This window comes from Ranitomeya imitator, chromosome 9 (genome assembly GCF_032444005.1).
Source record: "Ranitomeya imitator isolate aRanImi1 chromosome 9, aRanImi1.pri, whole genome shotgun sequence".
Taxonomy (NCBI): domain Eukaryota; kingdom Metazoa; phylum Chordata; class Amphibia; order Anura; family Dendrobatidae; genus Ranitomeya; species Ranitomeya imitator.
Window position 1 is genome coordinate 20,330,370 of NC_091290.1, and position 18,087 is coordinate 20,348,456.

The window sequence follows — 18,087 nt, forward strand, 5'->3', positions numbered from 1 at the left end:
AGTCACCGGGAATGGTCTTCCAACAATCTTGAAGGAGTTCCCAGAGATGCTTAGCACTTGGCCCTTTTGCCTTCACTCTGCGTTCCAGCTCACCCCAAACCATCTCGATTGGGTTCAGGTCTGGTGACTGTGGAGGCCAGGTCATCTGGCGTAGCACCCCATCACTCTCCTTCTTGGTCAAATAGCCCTTACACAGCCTGGAGGTGTGTTTGGGGTCATTGTCCTGTTGAAAAATAAATGATGGTCCAACTAAACGCAAATCGGATGGAATAGCATGCCGCTGCAAGATGCTGTGGTAGCCATGCTGGTTCAGTATGCCTTCAATTTTGAATAAATCCCTAACAGTGTCACCAGCAATGCACCCCCACACATCATCACACCTCCTCCTCCATGCTTCACGGTGGGAACCAGGCATGTAGAGTCCATCCGTTCACCTTTTCTGCTTCGCACAAAGACACGGTGGTTGGAACCAAAAATCTCAAATTTGGACTCATCAGACCCAAGCACAGATTTCCACTGGTCTAATGTCCATTCCTTGTGTTCTTTAGCCCAAACAAGTCTCTTCTGCTTATTGCCTGTCCTTAGCAGTGGTTTCCTAGCAGCTATTTTACCATGAAGGCCTGCTGCACAAAGTCTCCTCTTAGCAGTTGTTGTAGAGATGTGTCTGCTGCTAGCACTCTGTGTGGCATTGACCTGGTCTCTAATCTGAGCTTCTGTTAACCTGCGATTTCTGAGGCTGGTGACTCGGATAAACTTATCCTCAGAAGCAGAGGTGACTCTTGGTCTTCCTTTCCTGGGGCAGTTCTCATGTGAGCCAGTTTCTTTGTAGCGCTTGATGGTTTTTGCCACTGCACTTGGGGACACTTTCAAAGTTTTCCCAATTTTTCGGACTGACTGACCTTCATTTCTTAAAGTAATGATGGCCACTCGTTTTTATTTACTTATCTGCTTTTTTCTTGCCATAATACAACTTCTAACAGTCTGGACAGTAGGACTATCAGATGTGTATCCACCAGACTTCTGCACAACACAACTGATGGTTCCAGCACCATTTATAAGGCAAGAAATCCCACTTATTAAACCTGACAGGGCACACCTGTGAAGTGAAAACCATTCCCGGTGACTACCTCTTGAAGCTCATCAAGAGAATGCCAAGAGTGTGCAAAGCAGTCATCAAAGCAAAAGGTGGCTACGTTGAAGAACTTAGAATATAAGACATAATTTCAGTTGTTTCACACTTTTTTGTTAAGTATATAATTCCACGTGTTAATTCATAGTTTTGATGCCTTTAGTGTGAATGTACAATTTTCATAGTCATGAAAATACAGAAAAATCTTTAAATGAGAAGGAGCGTCCAAACTTTTGGTCTGTACTGTATGTGTCCGACTTCTTTTCATAACCCGACCACATGTATAGGATAATGATCGGGCAAAACGGGACCAATCAATCATCCATTGATGGAAATGGCACCATTAGCCACAAGCCAGCGACAGCTTTACTACTTGACATATTGGCGCTAATATTTAGAACTTTCAGGGAAGAAAAGATGATAAAAGATAATGGTAACACTTGGAAATAAATATTGTAATCGGTATGTGTTTATTCTAAATATGTATAAAACCTGGATTTGTAATTAAGTTGTTTTCTTTCTGGTGCATCATTATTATTGATTACATTTTCCTATTTTATTTGTGCTACACTCAGCTTTGCTACGTCTATGATACATTCATGCGGTCAGATCAGATGCACCTTACAGCCAGAAAACTAAAGAATTTCCAGGGCATCCGTGCCCTCATCTAGACTGGTGATAGCGTCCTCTGATTTTATGGCCCCCTCCTGTCTGCAGGCTGCACAGCTCCGGGTACATCATGAACTCACTAGGAGTGCAGATTCTCCCTGGAGTCCAGGGAATGTATTGATCAATGTTCTATACTAGGAGATAAAGGCGCTACTCGGAAAGGTCGCTTCATCCCGGAGGCTGCTGTACTGAACGTCTGCTCTGAGGCAAACAACCAGATCTTGTGTTTTCATTGATCTTTGCATCGGTTCAATCAGCTGTAAACAGGGAGGATGAATTGCGCAGCCACGGTCCATTAGGAGCCTTCACAGAGCTTCATAATTGCTATATATATAATGGCCATTTTCCAGATCCAATATGTAGAGGAGAGTTATCTGCTGATATTAAATGGGTTGCTCAATATAGAAAAAAATAGGACACAAATATGCATAAATAAAAAAAAAAACATGGCATATACCCATCTTCCAGTGCCCCTGCAGATCCAGCAGAGCGGAGGTCTGCACAGGCTCCAGAAACTAGAGGACTGCTGCAGCCTGTGACTGGCTGCAGCAGTCGGGTGACTAGTCCTGTAGCAGCGGTCTTCTGACTTCCACACAAAGCAAGTGTACCTTCTGGAGCGGGCGCAGACCTTTCTATAACAGACAGCCCCTTTAATCCAATGTGCATCGACACCTATACGGGTACGTGTCCACGATCAGGAACAGCAGCGCACTTGCATTGCGTCCAAACTGCTGCGTTCTACGATACAATCACAGTGGATGGGATTTATATAGAAATCCACAACAGAAATGTCCAGAATAGATTTGTATTGGATGCGGTAAATCCGCATTGTTCAGTCAACACACGCGGATTTACCTGTGTGATTGCAACACAGCTCTGTGGACGCCACAAAAATACGCTGCGTCTAAAGCGCTGCTACTTCCTGATCGTGGGAACGTTTTGAAAATGTCTTGCAAATCTCCAAATTTACGACAACCATTATCCAGCCAACGGCCACCATGTTTGAAGCTCTTGTCTAAAGCTGGTCATAAATATGAGATGTTTATGTACAGAGCAGGGGCAGATCCACCATGGTGAGATCTGCTGAAAATGCTATGTCTCTATTGCTCACAACTCTGATAAATCAGATGACATCACATGGCACAATGGAAGTGCAATATTTCCAAGCCTTATCAATAATAATCGGCTGCGAACACCATCCTCGCATATGTTTGATATCGGAGGATATAATAGCTTGTGTGGTTCCAGACGCCAGGTTTTTTTAGCCTTGGGAAACCACCGAATTGTATTATCAACCTGAATTATGGATATATCATAGCCATGTTTGATGAGTCTAAGACTTTGAAAGTATGTTCAGAAATATGGTGGTCATATTATTTCACTAAGGCATCCCTGTGGGAAAATATAACAAATTAGAATTATGTCCTACACTCAACTTTCTTTGCATACAATTAGCCATCTTCCTGTCACCTTACCAGGTAATTCAGGATAATCTCGTGAGAAACAACAAGTATTATAAATCTGTCCAAATTTCCAAATATGCCATTCCAAACTTCGGAATATACATTTTACCTGAACTGATAGATTGTAGCAAACTATTCTTTTTTCCATAGAAACGGTAGAAGAGACCTTTAATGACATGATTTGCATTGAAGGATTTTGGAACTGAGAAATATATAATACAAAAGTATGTGACCATCAGCATTGTAGAAGGCTGCTGCACAATGCTGTGTGTTTATTGCATAGGACAAAAATGGTGACAGGTCCCCTTTAAATCTCTTCCATTTGTGTGGGCACAGAAACCAATGGTGGCTCTCGTAATCACCGGACCGTTATGTCTCCTCTCTAATAAGCGGCAGATAGCGGTGTGACCAGCCAAACAAACAGATTTTCCTGGCTTCCCAATGGAATTTAACAGCGTGAGAATGAAAGGAACAGTTATTCACAAATCCTCTTTAGTGTTTATCAAAGCAGTCAGATCTGGCTGCAAACACTTCCAGAATGTGCCGTGTGGATGTGTGGGAGATGCTTCCCGCTCCCCCTGGATATACAACACCTTGTCATTAGCTGGGGTTTCCTCTTAGGTTTTACTGGAGTTATGCACAGGGTCATGAGGAGTGACCCAGGAAGGCTTAAAGGGATTGGCCGAGATATAAAACGTTTCCTCCTAATTGGCATAAACCTTTTTTACTAAACCATAAGAGACAGTAGCCAAAGTTTTGTAACAATGTGTCTATAACTTACAGAGATATTGACGTTTTTCTGTTTAATGGCGGCAGCCATTTTGCAAAAGTGGCAACAGGAAGTGCAACTACATCAGTGCTTTTCATTGAATTAGCTTCTCAAAAATTGCTAAAAATTTGTGATTGATTGAACATGCTCACAATACATCAATATATCGTTTTTCAGCATATCACAATATATCAGTTGCTGAGAAGTTAATTCAAGAGTGACTTCCTATATGGCAGCAAAACGGTTACATCAAGTTAACTAGAAAAATATCGATGACATTACAACTATAGTGTACAAGACAAATATTGAGCTTAGCAGCTCATACCATCTAAATGTGCAGAGCTCAGTGATTGGCTGCAGCGGTGATGAGCGCTGTAGTCGTGATGTCACAGATGCAACCCAAACACATAGACTGTATAAGTGGTGGAGACCCAAGGCTGACCCCCGGGAAAAGTGTGCACACAGCCATGTTTGTTGTTTTACAACTATGCATTTCTTTGGGCACCATGTTTGTGAAAGTAGAAAATCCCTTTAATTTCATAACAATTAAAGGAGTGTTCTCATTTTCTTATCTCAGGAGCGCACCATTCGCCTGGCTCCTTGTTTGCCAAAGGAGGTGAGCTCCTAAATATTGACAATTTTGGTTCAGCGACATAGTTGCGCTGCTGGTCGGTACTGAGAGCGCTCCTATGTTGTTAGCAGAGCAAAACTAGCCAGGTCCAGCAATCCCAGCCAGACGCAGAGCAGCACTTGTGGACTTTAAAGCGCTCGCTCCTTGCCTAGTAACCTTGGCAGTAAGCTATAAAATTAAAAATTCTTCCATTCTTGAGAACAGAGAGGATCTTTTGTAAATAAATTGTAAAGTTGCTTTTTTTTAATTTATTTTTTTACAAGCACCTTGGAATTAAGATCATGTAGTAAGACAATAGATCGCCTTTAATGTTCGGCTCTCCTTGTTTTTTCTTATAAACATTTCTTATTCGTGCAAATGATACCATTTATCCAGTGTCCAACTAAGGAATATACAAGAAAGCGAACTACTAAAGAGTCATTACACAGTAATGAGATCCATTAGGTAACACAGTAAAAATTAACAAAGCCAATTCATTATCCCTACACGAGTTACCCAAGAAGCTGAGGATTTCATCAGGACTGAGATGCTGAGGAGATTTCTAGACTACCTTGTTAATTAACACTTTGTACATATCTACTATAGAGACATATAGATAGATAATAGATAGATAATGGATAGATAATAGATAGATGGATAGATAATAATAATTTTATTTATATAGCGCCAACATATTCCGCAGCGCTTTACAAATAGAGGGGACTTGTACAGACAATAGACATTACAGCACAACAGAAATCACAGATCAGAACAGATACAGGAGGAATGAGGACCCTGCTGCTCGCAAGCTACAAACTATGAGGAAAAGGGGAGACACGAGAGGTTGATGGTAACAATTGCTTTCATTGATCGGACCGGCCATAGTGTAAGGCTCAGGTGTTCATGTAAAGCTGCATGAACCAGTTACCTGCCTAAGTATGTAGCAGTACAGACACAGAAAGCTAATAACTGCATAAAGTGTATGAGAACATGATGCGAGGAACCTGATTATGGTTTAAGTTTGTTGAATAGGCCACACAGGGATAGTTAGGTTAATGCGTTGAGGTGGTAGGCCAGTCTGAACAAATGCGCTTTAGGGCACGCTTAAAACTGTGGGGATTGGGGATTAATCGAATTAACCTGGGTAGTGCATTCCAAAGAATCGGCGCAGCACGTGTAAAGTCTTGGAGACGGGAGTGGGAGGTTCTGATTATTGAGGATGCTAACCTGAGGTCATTAGCGGAGTGGAGGGCACGGGTAGGGTGGTAGACTGATACCAGGGAGGAGATGTAGGGTGGTGCTGAGCCATGGAGCGCTTTGTGAATGAGGGTAATAAGTTTGTACTGGATTCTGGAGCGGATGGGTAACCAGTGTAATGACTGGCTCAGGGTAGAGGCATCAGTGTAACGGTTGGTGAGGAATATGATCCTGGCTGCAGCATTCAGCACAGATTGGAGCGGGGAGAGTTTTGTAAGAGGGAGGCCGATTAGTAGAGAGTTACAATAGTCCAGATGAGAATGAATAAGAGAAACAGTAAGAGTTTTTGCAGAGTCGAGAATTAAAAAAAAAAAGGGCGAATTCTAGAAATATTTTTGAGATGCAGATAAGAAGAGCGAGCCAGTGATCGGATGTGGGGGGTGAATGAAAGCTCGGAATCAAGGATGACCCCAAGGCAGCGGGCATGTTGCTTGGGAATAATGGTGATAGATGATAGATAAATAGATAGTGGATGGATAGATGAGATTGATAAATATATACTTGATAGATAATAGATAAATAAATACTAAATAGATAATAGATAAATATTAGATAATGGATAGAGAGATAATAGATAGATGCTGAATCCTACCTGCCCTTTAGCTTTTAGCCATGTCAGATAAATATGAGTTTTAGGGTTCCATCACAGGAAGATCGCCTTGTCATGGCTGGTGGGCTCTCATGATTTGGCTATGTCCTTTCATTTTATAAGTATAGTCTATATAACAGTGATGTAGTGTAAATGTCATAAATGCAATGTTTGCACATCTTAGCGCTTACCCTGGCTGTTGTATTCTTTTGTTTGTACATAGATAGATAAATAGATCAAAGTTTGTTCACTATGACATTTTCCTCTCATTAAGGGACTGCTTAAAGGGGACAATGTTTCAAGGTAAACAACTTTGAGACCACTTCAGATGATAAGTAGATCTAGTTGCACACGACTGTATGTTCTCCACCTGAGAAAATTGTTCCGATATGCTATTCAGACCCTGATCAGATCATAAAAAAAAAAAAAAAAAAGTTTCTCCATATTTTCCATTCAGTCTGTCACTGAAAATCGGAACACACTCGGATGTCATCCAAGTGCGGTGCAATGTTTTCCATGGACCCATAGACATGAATGGGCGTGTGCCATCCAATTATTAGAGGCAAACCGTGCATGCTGCGATTATTTTTTTTCCTGGACATATTCGGACCGAGGAAAAAATTGAATATATGCACGGCCCCTAGAATAACATTGGTCCGAGTGCGATCCATCAAAACTATGGTGGGCTCCATGAACCCTTATAGAAACACATAAAGCTCCCAACAAGAAAAAAAAAAGAATTGATAAAGACCTAGGGGGTTTTAGATAATTAAAGTGCTGTTCATTTTCTTACTACAAACATTGCCAAACGTTTTCTGAAAGGAGACAATCCCTTTAAATTCATGGGTTTACTTAGTTTTTCTCCCTGCACTGTGGATATTTATTCAATGTCCTGAATAAAAGACATGAACGGTATAACGGTGTGCGCTGTTTGTTTAGTTGGATTGTAGTTAGACACTTTGGGCTTTTCCTATTATTTCCCGCAGTGAGGACAAAGCAGAACAGATCAATCCCAGCCTGACGAGACATGATAGCCGACAGTCAAATTCAGGCAGAGGGGGGCAGAGAAACCAAACTCCACATCGTCAGGATGACATTTGTAAATGTCAGTTTCCAGGATTATATTGGCAGATATGACATTTTGAAATGTTATAAACGTGAAAGAAGTAAAGAGGCCTGAGATTATTGGGCCTTTTCTGCGGTCAACTATAAGCACAGTGTGGCGGAACTGCAGAGGAAATCCCATTGGAAAATGGTGCAAATGTTCTGACTTTTCTGCATCTGGTCCTATTTCTCCAAGAGCGTCCCCAAGGAATACGCTTATCATGGTACATTAGGCACATAAACCACACCTCAGTTTAGTAACTCTGTGGATACTTTACATAACTTGTCCTGGTCTAAACTTCTGTTACATTTCAGAGCTGAAATCTCCCAACATTCCCTGTATAAAGAGTCTTCTGCTGATTTTCCATCTGGAAAGTATCTTCTTTACAATAAGCACAGTACAGTCATCTAGGAAAACTTACACATCATATACGAACGTATCTGTACACAGGCCTAACTGGTACTAATGGCAACCAGCAGAATAGTGAGTGCAGCTCTGGTGTATAATACAGGATGTAACTCAGGATCAGTAATGTAATGTATGTACACAGAGACTGCACCAGCAGAATAGTGAGTGCAGCTCTGGAGTATAATACAGGATGTAACTCAGGATCAGTAATGTAATGTATGTACACAGTGACTGCACCAGCAGAATAGTGAGTGCAGCTCTGGGGTATAATACAGGAGGTAACTCAGGATCAGTAATGTAATGTATGTACACAGTGACTGCACCAGCAGAATAGTGAGTGCAGCTCTGGGGTATAATACAGGATGTAACTCAGGATCAGTAATGTAATGTATGTACACAGTGACTGCACCAGCAGAATAGTGAGTGCAGCTCTGCAATATAATACAGGATGTAACTCAGGATCAGTAATGTAATGTATGCACACAGTGACTGCACCAGCAGAATAGTGAGTGCAGCTCTGCAATATAATACAGGATGTAACTCAGGATCAGTAATGTAATGTATGTACACAGTGACTGCACCAGCAGAATAGTGAGTGCAGCTCTGCAATATAATACAGGATGTAACTCAGGATCAGTAATGTAATGTATGTACACAGTGACTGCACCAGCAGAATAGTGAGTGCAGCTCTGCAATATAATACAGGGTGTAACTCAGGATCAGTAATGTAATGTATGCACACAGTGACTGCACCAGCAGAATAGTGAGTGCAGCTCTGCAATATAATACAGGATGTATCTCAGGATCAGTAATGTAATGTATGTACACAGTGACTGCACCAGCAGAATAGTGAGTGCAGCTCTGGAGTATAATACAGGATGTAACTCAGGATCAGTAATGTATGTACACAGTGACTGCACCAGCAGAATAGTGAGTGCAGCTCTGGGGTATAATACAGGATGTAACTCAGGATCAGTAATGTAATGTACACAGTGACTGCACCAGCAGAATAGTGAGTGCAGCTCTGGAGTATAATACAGGAGGTAACTCAGGATCAGTAATGTATGTACACAGTGACTCCTCCAGCAGAATAGTGAGTGCAGCTCTGGGATATAATACAGGATGTAACTCAGGATCAGTAATGTAATGTATGTACATAGTGACTGCACTAGCAGAATAGTGAGTGCAGCTCTGGAGTATAATGCAGGAGGTAACTCAGGATCAGTAATGTATGTACACAGTGACTGCTCCAGCAGAATAGTGAGTGCAGCTCTGGAGTATAATACAGGATGTAACTCAGGATCAGTAATGTATGTACACAGTGAATGTACCAGCAGAATAGTGAGTGCAGCTCTGGGGTATAATACAGGATGTAACTCAGGATTAGTAATGTATGTACACAGTGACTGCACCAGCAGAATAGTGAGTGCAGCTCTGGAGTATAATGCAGGATGTAACTCAGGATCAGTAATGTAATGTATGTACACAGTGACTGCACCAGCAGAATAGTGAGTGCAGCTCTGGAGTATAATACAGGATGTAACTCAGGATCAGTAATGTAATCTATGTACACAGTGACTGCACCAGCAGAATAGTGAGTGCAGCTCTGGAGTATAATACAGGATGTAACTCAGGATCAGTAATGTATGTACACAGTGACTGCACCAGCAGAATAGTGAGTGCAGCTCTGGGGTATAATACAGGATGTAACTCAGGATCAGTAATGTAATGTACACAGTGACTGCACCAGCAGAATAGTGAGTGCAGCTCTGGAGTATAATACAGGAGGTAACTCAGGATCGGTAATGTATGTACACAGTGACTCCTCCAGCAGAATAGTGAGTGCAGCTCTGGGATATAATACAGGATGTAACTCAGGATCAGTAATGTAATGTATGTACATAGTGACTGCACTAGCAGAATAGTGAGTGCAGCTCTGGAGTATAATGCAGGAGGTAACTCAGGATCAGTAATGTATGTACACAGTGACTGCTCCAGCAGAATAGTGAGTGCAGCTCTGGGATATAATACAGGATGTAACTCAGGATCAGTAATGTATGTACATAGTGACTGCACTAGCAGAATAGTGAGTGCCGCTCTGGAGTATAATACAGGAGGTAACTCAGGATGTGTAATGTATGTACACAGTGACTGCACCAGCAGAATAGTGAGTGCAGCTCTGGGGTATAATACAGGATGTAACTCAGGATCAGTAATGTATGTACACAGTGACTGCTCCAGCAGAATAGTGAGTGCAGCTCTGAAGTATAATACAGGATGTAACTCAGGATCAGTAATGTATGTACACAGCGACTGTACCAGCAGAATAGTGAGTGCAGCTCTGGAGTATAATACAGGATGTAACTCAGGATCAGTAATGTATGTACACAGTGAATGTACCAGCAGAATAGTGAGTGCAGCTCTGGGGTATAATACAGGATGTAACTCAGGATTAGTAATGTATGTACACAGTGACTGCACCAGCAGAATAGTGAGTGCAGCTCTGGAGTATAATGCAGGATGTAACTCAAGATCAGTAATGTAATGTATGTACACAGTGACTGCACCAGCAGAATAGTGAGTGCAGCTCTGGAGTATAATACAGGATGTAACTCAGGATCAGTAATGTAATCTATGTACACAGTGACTGCACCAGCAGAATAGTGAGTGCAGCTCTGGAGTATAATGCAGGATGTAACTCAGGATCAGTAATGTAATTCATATAAACAATCACTTGAGCAGAATAGTGAGTGCAGCTCTGAATATTATTCTAGATAAGACCAGGATAAGTAATATGAATTATCTTACACGGTGACTCAACAACATAAATTGTATAATACTGTATGTGACATGTCACCGCTTCTCCCTTGAACGGGCAGATGAAATTGCAGCCTTGTTATGTTGAGTGTCTGAATGTCGCAGTGTCCAGCAGGTTGTCATCCTGTGAACATCAGACAGTAATTAAGGTAGCTGACCCTCCCAGTGTCTCGCTGCTCACAGTGTTATAATTTATTATATCTCAGCCTGGATTTAGTAAAGTGCCACCATGATAAGCGCTACCACGCAGTCCCAGCAGTTGTGACACTATCAATCTCAATGCTGAGGTTTGTAGTACCACATTCGCAGGGGAATGATGTTGAAAATATGTGAGATAATTAATAGGCATAAATATTACATTACTGTATTCTCCATCCTTTACATTATATTTTGTAATACTCTCACTATATTACATTATTTATAGAAAACCCTTCAATGAAAATTTCCCATTGTCATCATTGTAGAAAACTTCACATTCTAAGGTCATAACCTGATAATTAGAGATGAGCGGCGCTAGAACGATGCTTATCTCTACTGCAGAAGCAGGGAAACTTTTGCTCCTTTTTACTTTTCACAACAATTCAGCTTCTGCAGAACTTCAAAGTACAAGCATAAGCAGCTGCAAAACCGCATAATAAATTCCTTAGCTGCTGCAGAACACTATAACTCACACCTTAGCTGCTGCAGAACCTCATAATACACACCTCAGCTGCTGCAGAACCTCATAATGCAGACTTCAGCTGCAGCAGAATATTATAATACACATCTCAGATGCAGCAGAACCTCATAATACAAACCTCACCTGCTGCAGAACATTATATTACACACCTCAGCTGCTGCACAACCTCATAATACAGATCTCAGGTGCTGCTGCAGAATATTACAACACACACCTCAGATGCTGCAGAGCCTCATAATACACACCTCAGCTACTGCAGAACCTCATAATACACACCCCAGCTGCTGCAGAACCCCATCATACACACCTCGGCTGCTGCAGAACTTCATATTACACACCTCAGCTGCTGCAGAACTCATATTACACACCTCAGCTGCTGCAGATCCTCATCATACACACCTTGGCGGCTCCAGAACTTCATATTACACACCTCAGCTGCTGCAGAACCTCATAATACACACCTCAACTGCTCCAGAACTTCATATTACACACCTCAGCTGCTGCAGAACCTCATAATACAGGCCTCATCTGCAGCAGAATATTATAATACACACCTCAGCTGCCGCAGAACCTCATAATACACACCTCAGCTGCTCCAGAACTTCATATTAAACACCTCAGCGCTGCAGCGCTGCTGCAGAACCTCATAATACACTCCTCAGCTGCAGCAGAATATTATAATACACACCTCAGCTGCTGCAGAACATTATATTACACTCCTCAACTGAAGCAGAAACATATTTCACAACGATGCCCCTTCACTCTAGAAATTATTGCGCTACTCAGCTCATAGCGTCTGCAAAAGCAATTTTAATCAGAATTACATTGTAATTATTATATAATAACACAAAAACTCTGCAACTTCTTCTGTTTTAATTTCTCATCCTTTTACGTTGTTTGTTTTCCGTCAGTGGAATTAATAGAAACTATAACATGAATAAACCCTATACACCATAAAATGTCAGGTATTACCCATTGGTTTTTAGATATACTGTATACTTTTTTATTTTTATTATGGACTGACTGTTAATTACACTGGATACAGTGAAGATCTCACATTATATCTACATTAACTTTTTATCAATTTTGTGCAAGAGACCAAGAGAAGCAGAATAACTGTGTGACAGCTGAAGCAGCTTCCCAGCTAATGAGCAGGCAGAGAGCAATGTCTCCAGCCAGAGAAACACATTTCCCTGGTTTCCTAATGGCATTCAGCAGTGTTTTTGTGAGAGTGAAAGGAAGAGTTATTCACACATTCTCTTAGTGACATCAGCCAGGTCTGCCGGCAAACACTAGGAGAATGTGCAATGAAGCCCGAGAAACCCCACAGATTCATTGTATGGAGAAAAGAATTATGGATACAAACCATAGTGTCTTTTCATAGGTGGGAGAACTATAAGTCACATAATGCATAGGCCTCTGTGGGAGATACATAGGTTAGACATCACAACTTTCATTGATAATGGACCTAAGGCCGCTCTGAGGCCGTGTCGTTGCATATTCAGTTGCATTTGGCGGAAAAAAATACCACCGCCTGCAGCGCTATTTTACTGTGAAAACTCCTGAGAATCAGACAAAACACACCGGACCCCATTACAAGTAAGTGGGGTCTGTCCGATGCCTTTGGTGTCCATCATGTGACAGACTCTGTCATTGTTATTTTTCCTATTACGGAACAAAAAAAAAATGGAAATGATAACGCAGTTTAGTACCACAATCATGAAGCACCAGTGTATGTTGTATGTTATGATCAGGTGGCCTTGGAGCAGCATGAAAAGACCTTCGCTGGAGCAGTGGTAACTTTACTGACCGCAAACCCTGATCCTATTACCGCAACTAGAAGTAGCCGTGGGGTGTGCCTAACCAGACCTAGACACCTCGACACAGCCTAAGGACTAAATATCCCTAAAGATGGAAATAAGAAAACTCTCTTGCCTCAGAGTAGATCCCCAAAGGATAGGATCCCCCCCACAAATAATGACTGAGAAAAGAGGAAAAGACACACGCAGACAGAAAACAGGGATAAGCAAAGGAGGCCACTTCTACCTAGATAGGAAAGGATAGTACAGGATACTATGCGGTCAGCATAAAACATTACAAAATATCCACAGCAGAAAAATACAAAAACTCCACCACCTAACTAAAGATGTGGAGAGTATATCTGCGACTCCAGCGAGTTCAACTAGACTGAGAAAAACATCAGGCACAGTCTAGCAGGAACAAAATAGAAACAAAATAAGCACAGAAAATAAACACACAGCAGTGTGTCTAAAAAATGAAGCAAACACTTATCTTAACTGAATTGGCAGCAAGCAGGAGAGGCCAGGCAGAGGACCAACACTTCCAAAGGAACATTGACTACTGGCAAGGACTAATGAGTCCTTCACAGCTAAATACCCCATTCAGAATTGCAATTAGCAGAAACACCTGTCCAAGACTGCTGCTCAGGAATAACTGCAGTACCATCAACAACCACCGGAGGGAGCCCAAGAGCAGAATTCACAACAGTTGTAACCGTGAGCGGATAATACCAGCTCGCTCAGAGCACCCTACGGGTGCCCAGCCTCCAGGACCACTCCAAAATAGTACCAACACAAAAACACGGAGCAAAAGAGTCCACATCAACATAATAATTATATATAAAAATCTACAAAATTTTATTGGTTATAACAGTATCATTAATGTATCAATACACAACAATATTAAGATTCAGAATATGTGTGCTGTCTGCACTAGCATATAGCAGGGTACAATAAGAAGAGGATATGACGGTAGCCAAGTTAAAGGGGGGATGCTGCAATACATCCTTATGGCAACAGCATGAATAAATGACAAACCGTTCTATGCGTGGTCATACAAGTCTCCAGTCTCGTATATAGCAGTGTGCTCCATCAGACCACCCCCATATGTAAAATCATACAATTACACATGACTCATGCTTACCCATCGGTAGTCAGGGAAGGCACCCCCACCTCACTTAGCACCCCCGGACGCGCGTTTCGCATTCTTAGCTTTTTCAACAGGGTAGATTTTTATGTATAATTATGTTGATGTGGACTCTTTTGCTCCGTGTTTTTGTGTTGATGACTCAGTCTTACTAGGATAAAAGTTTAGTTTCTCCAAAACTTGACCCAGTAATCTTCAGTACAACCCCCAATATTATTATTGTATTATTTATTATTATTTATTTATATATAACACCATTAATTCCATGATGCTGTACATGAGAAGGGGGTAACATACAGAGTTATAGATATCGTTTACATATATGTCGTAGTTGTTAGCACGGCAATACCAGTAGTATAACTTACCGCTATTCTCCATGCCACTCTCCATAAGGAGAAACGTTACCCCTTAGACCCCAGTCCAGAGCCTCTCACCTAGCCAAATCAGTTCTCATGCTTCGCACTGACGAGGGCCAACAGCCCGAAACACCGTGTCTGCGAATTGAGATACTGATTTGGCTTTTATCCTAAGTCATATTGCACGACTCGTTAAAGGGTTGATTGTGACTGGTAGGATCGCTACTTCCAACAGGAGCATTGCATGGCGAATAAGCCTCCTTACCTTGACAAGCCAGAGATGGTATATCACTCTCCATAAGGAGAAACGTTACCCCTTAGACGCTATTCTCCAGTCACCCAACTATAACCTACCGGGTGTAACTATAGTGGGTGCAAGGGTTGCAGTCGCACCTGGGTCCTGGAGCCCAGATGATGGTCCACAAGTTCCCTTTGGCCCATATGAGAAGACCAATACTAACAACGACCTGTGATAGTTGGGTGCCGTGTTTGAAATGTTAGATGGTCTATAAATGCGAGTTACACCACTGTACCCCATAGTCTTTAATGTACACTGAACTATATACCATAGCCATTAGTACAGCTCCCATTACATCCATGTCCTAGGACTCTTACCCGCTCAATCTCTTAACATACATTGTTGTCATTCACACTAACACCTTGTTATCTACCCACTTAGCAGTTTTCTAGCTGGGATGAAACTGAGCCTTATACCTGATTGTCATTAGGACGACTTCCACTACAATCTATTTTCAATTGTGCAACTTCTTTTATGACCCCTACTTTACCTAATGATCATTTGTCCAACACCTATAATACCCCACACCCTCACTATGACCAGTACTCACTTTTATGACTCTTCTTATCCCAAATGGTCAAATCATTCAACTCCCAGTAGATCCCATTGTTGATATTTTCTACTATAGCCCATGGTATTGCGTATCACCTTTATATTCCATGGTCATCCTTACAGCCCACATTATACCCCACAGAAAAGAGATCAACCTCTTTCTCCTCGTACACCATGGATATTCACGCAATTGTTATATGCACCTCTCATATCCCTCTACCGTCATTTCTACAACCCCTCATTATATTCTATGACCTTTGACCAACCCACAACTAAGAAGTTGAGTAAATTGTTATGTCCTCATTTTACACCACTTATTATATCCCACGGTCATTTGTAGGACCCCCGATTATGCCTTATGGTCTTCTTTCACCACCACACTACGCCCAATGGTCATATTTTCAACCCCAACAATGTAATGTCCACATATCGCACATCCCCTTCATACCCCTCGGTCATCGCCAGATATGCCCGTGGTCTATGTACAACCCCTCTTGGCCATTCATAAACCCCGATAACGGTGAAGTTCTGTGGTCTGCTATGTGCACGTTTCACAGCCTCGTTCTATGATCATTTACCCACAGACATTTGTACAACCCTCGCCACAACCCTTCGTGTCCCTCCATTCATTCCCTATCGGCCTCTGTCATGGATGTAGCTATTGTTTACGTCTTTCTTCCTACAATTACCGTCACATTTCTCTCATTGCTATGTTCTATTATAAAAGGCACCAGCAACAGATAATGGTAAAAAAACAGTCTGCTCACAGCATCTCGAGTCACTGGAGACGGAAGAAAGGGGGAAAAAAGGAGAATGGATTCTTATTTCTTACCTTGTCAGTCAAGGGCAGGATCTAGTGGCACATTAGGGCGTCAGGGCACTGCCCAACTGGCAGTTGTCCTGATGTTACGGAGTCTCCAAAACAAGAACATCATTGCAGATCATTGCCTTGTCCTGTGTGCTGTGCCATCTCCTCCAGAGGATGCAAGTCTTACAGCCCAGGCTCTTCTCACTTTCCCTTCCTGCTGTACAGTCTCCTCAGATATAGGACTAGCAGCACCGGCTTCTACAGCACAGAGCGGCCGATGTCGGTGGCAGAATGTGGAGTGTAGGCAGCACAGCACCAGCCCACAGGGACAGCAGGAGGAGGAAGCACAAGTCTGATGTCAGAGGATGAGCAGAGATGTGGAGGGGAGCGGGAGCTGGACGTGACCACGGGATCCGTATTATATGCTCCGTATCTTATCCGATTCCCATAATAAAGTACAAGCGACTGCATAAATAGCAATTTCCCAATAGATTTCTGCATTAGCAATTATCTGTTTCTTAGAACCAAAAAAGGCCCATGAAGTGTATATAAAACAATTGATAAAGTTTATTTCGAATACGTATCCATAAAATCATGTAAACAGTATATAATGCATGCCTCAACAAACGACCAACAACCAACAGCAGAAGAACACACTGATTCACATACAGGTATATACCATGATAAGTATCATAATCATATGGGTGCCCCCGAAAGAAAAATAGGCGAAACGCACGTCGGGGCGAGACGCAGTTACATTGACACTTCACACAGGTATCAGTATGTGACTCCATGCACTTTATATTTTCCAAATAGAGTAGCACTATGCAGATAGACACTTTAGCATACTACATGTATTGATGGTAATCACCATACCATGGATGGATTGTTATTAGGGTGTACCATAAATAGCACTTGTATCTATAGTAGATTGGATTTGAGCAATGGTTTTGGTGGTTACCATATGATTGATACTTATCATGGTATATACCTGTATGTGAATCAGTGTGTTATTCTGCTGTTGGTTGTTAGTCGTTTGTTGAGGCATGCATTATATACTGTTTACATGATTTTATGGATATGTATTCGAAATAAACTTTATCAATTGTTTTATATATACTTCATGAGCCTTTTTTGGTTCTAAGAAACAGCTGTTATGTACGGAGTGTGACCTATGGTGTTTAGGTTATGTGTTTGGACTAATATGTACACGTATTAGTAATTATCTTTACTACGGTGTTCATTTTAGGACATGGTCACAAATCAAAGTCAAACATCAGAAATACTCTGTCTGATACCTCATTCTGATACTTGAGTCTGATACCTGAGTCTGATACCTGAGTCTGATACCTGAGTCTGATACCTGAGTCTGATACCTGAGTCTGATACCTGAGTCTGATACCTGAGTCTGATACCTGAGTCTGATACCTGAGTCTGATACCTGACTCTGATACCTGACTCTGATACCTGACTCTGATACCTGACTCTGATACCTGACTCTGATACCTGACTCTGATACCTGACTCTGATACTTGACTCTGATACCTGACTGATACCTGACTCTGATACCTGACTTTGATACCTGACTCTGATACTTGACTCTGATACTTGACTCTGATACTTGACTCTGAT

The 18,087-nt window shown here is 41.8% G+C and overlaps 1 protein-coding gene across 2 annotated transcripts in view; it reads right to left on the bottom strand.

Moving 5' to 3' along the window:
• Positions 1-16,779, bottom strand: part of OSBPL5 (oxysterol binding protein like 5) — a 105,302-nt gene extending 88,523 nt beyond the window's left edge. Inside the window, exon 1 of one of the 2 annotated variants that reach the window (XM_069740515.1) lies at positions 16,480-16,779. The gene's annotated coding sequence lies outside the window, so the exon portion shown is untranslated. The remainder of the gene's footprint in view (positions 1-16,479) is intronic. The other variant, XM_069740513.1, reaches the window with a different exon arrangement.
• Positions 16,780-18,087: the final 1,308 nt, after the last annotated feature.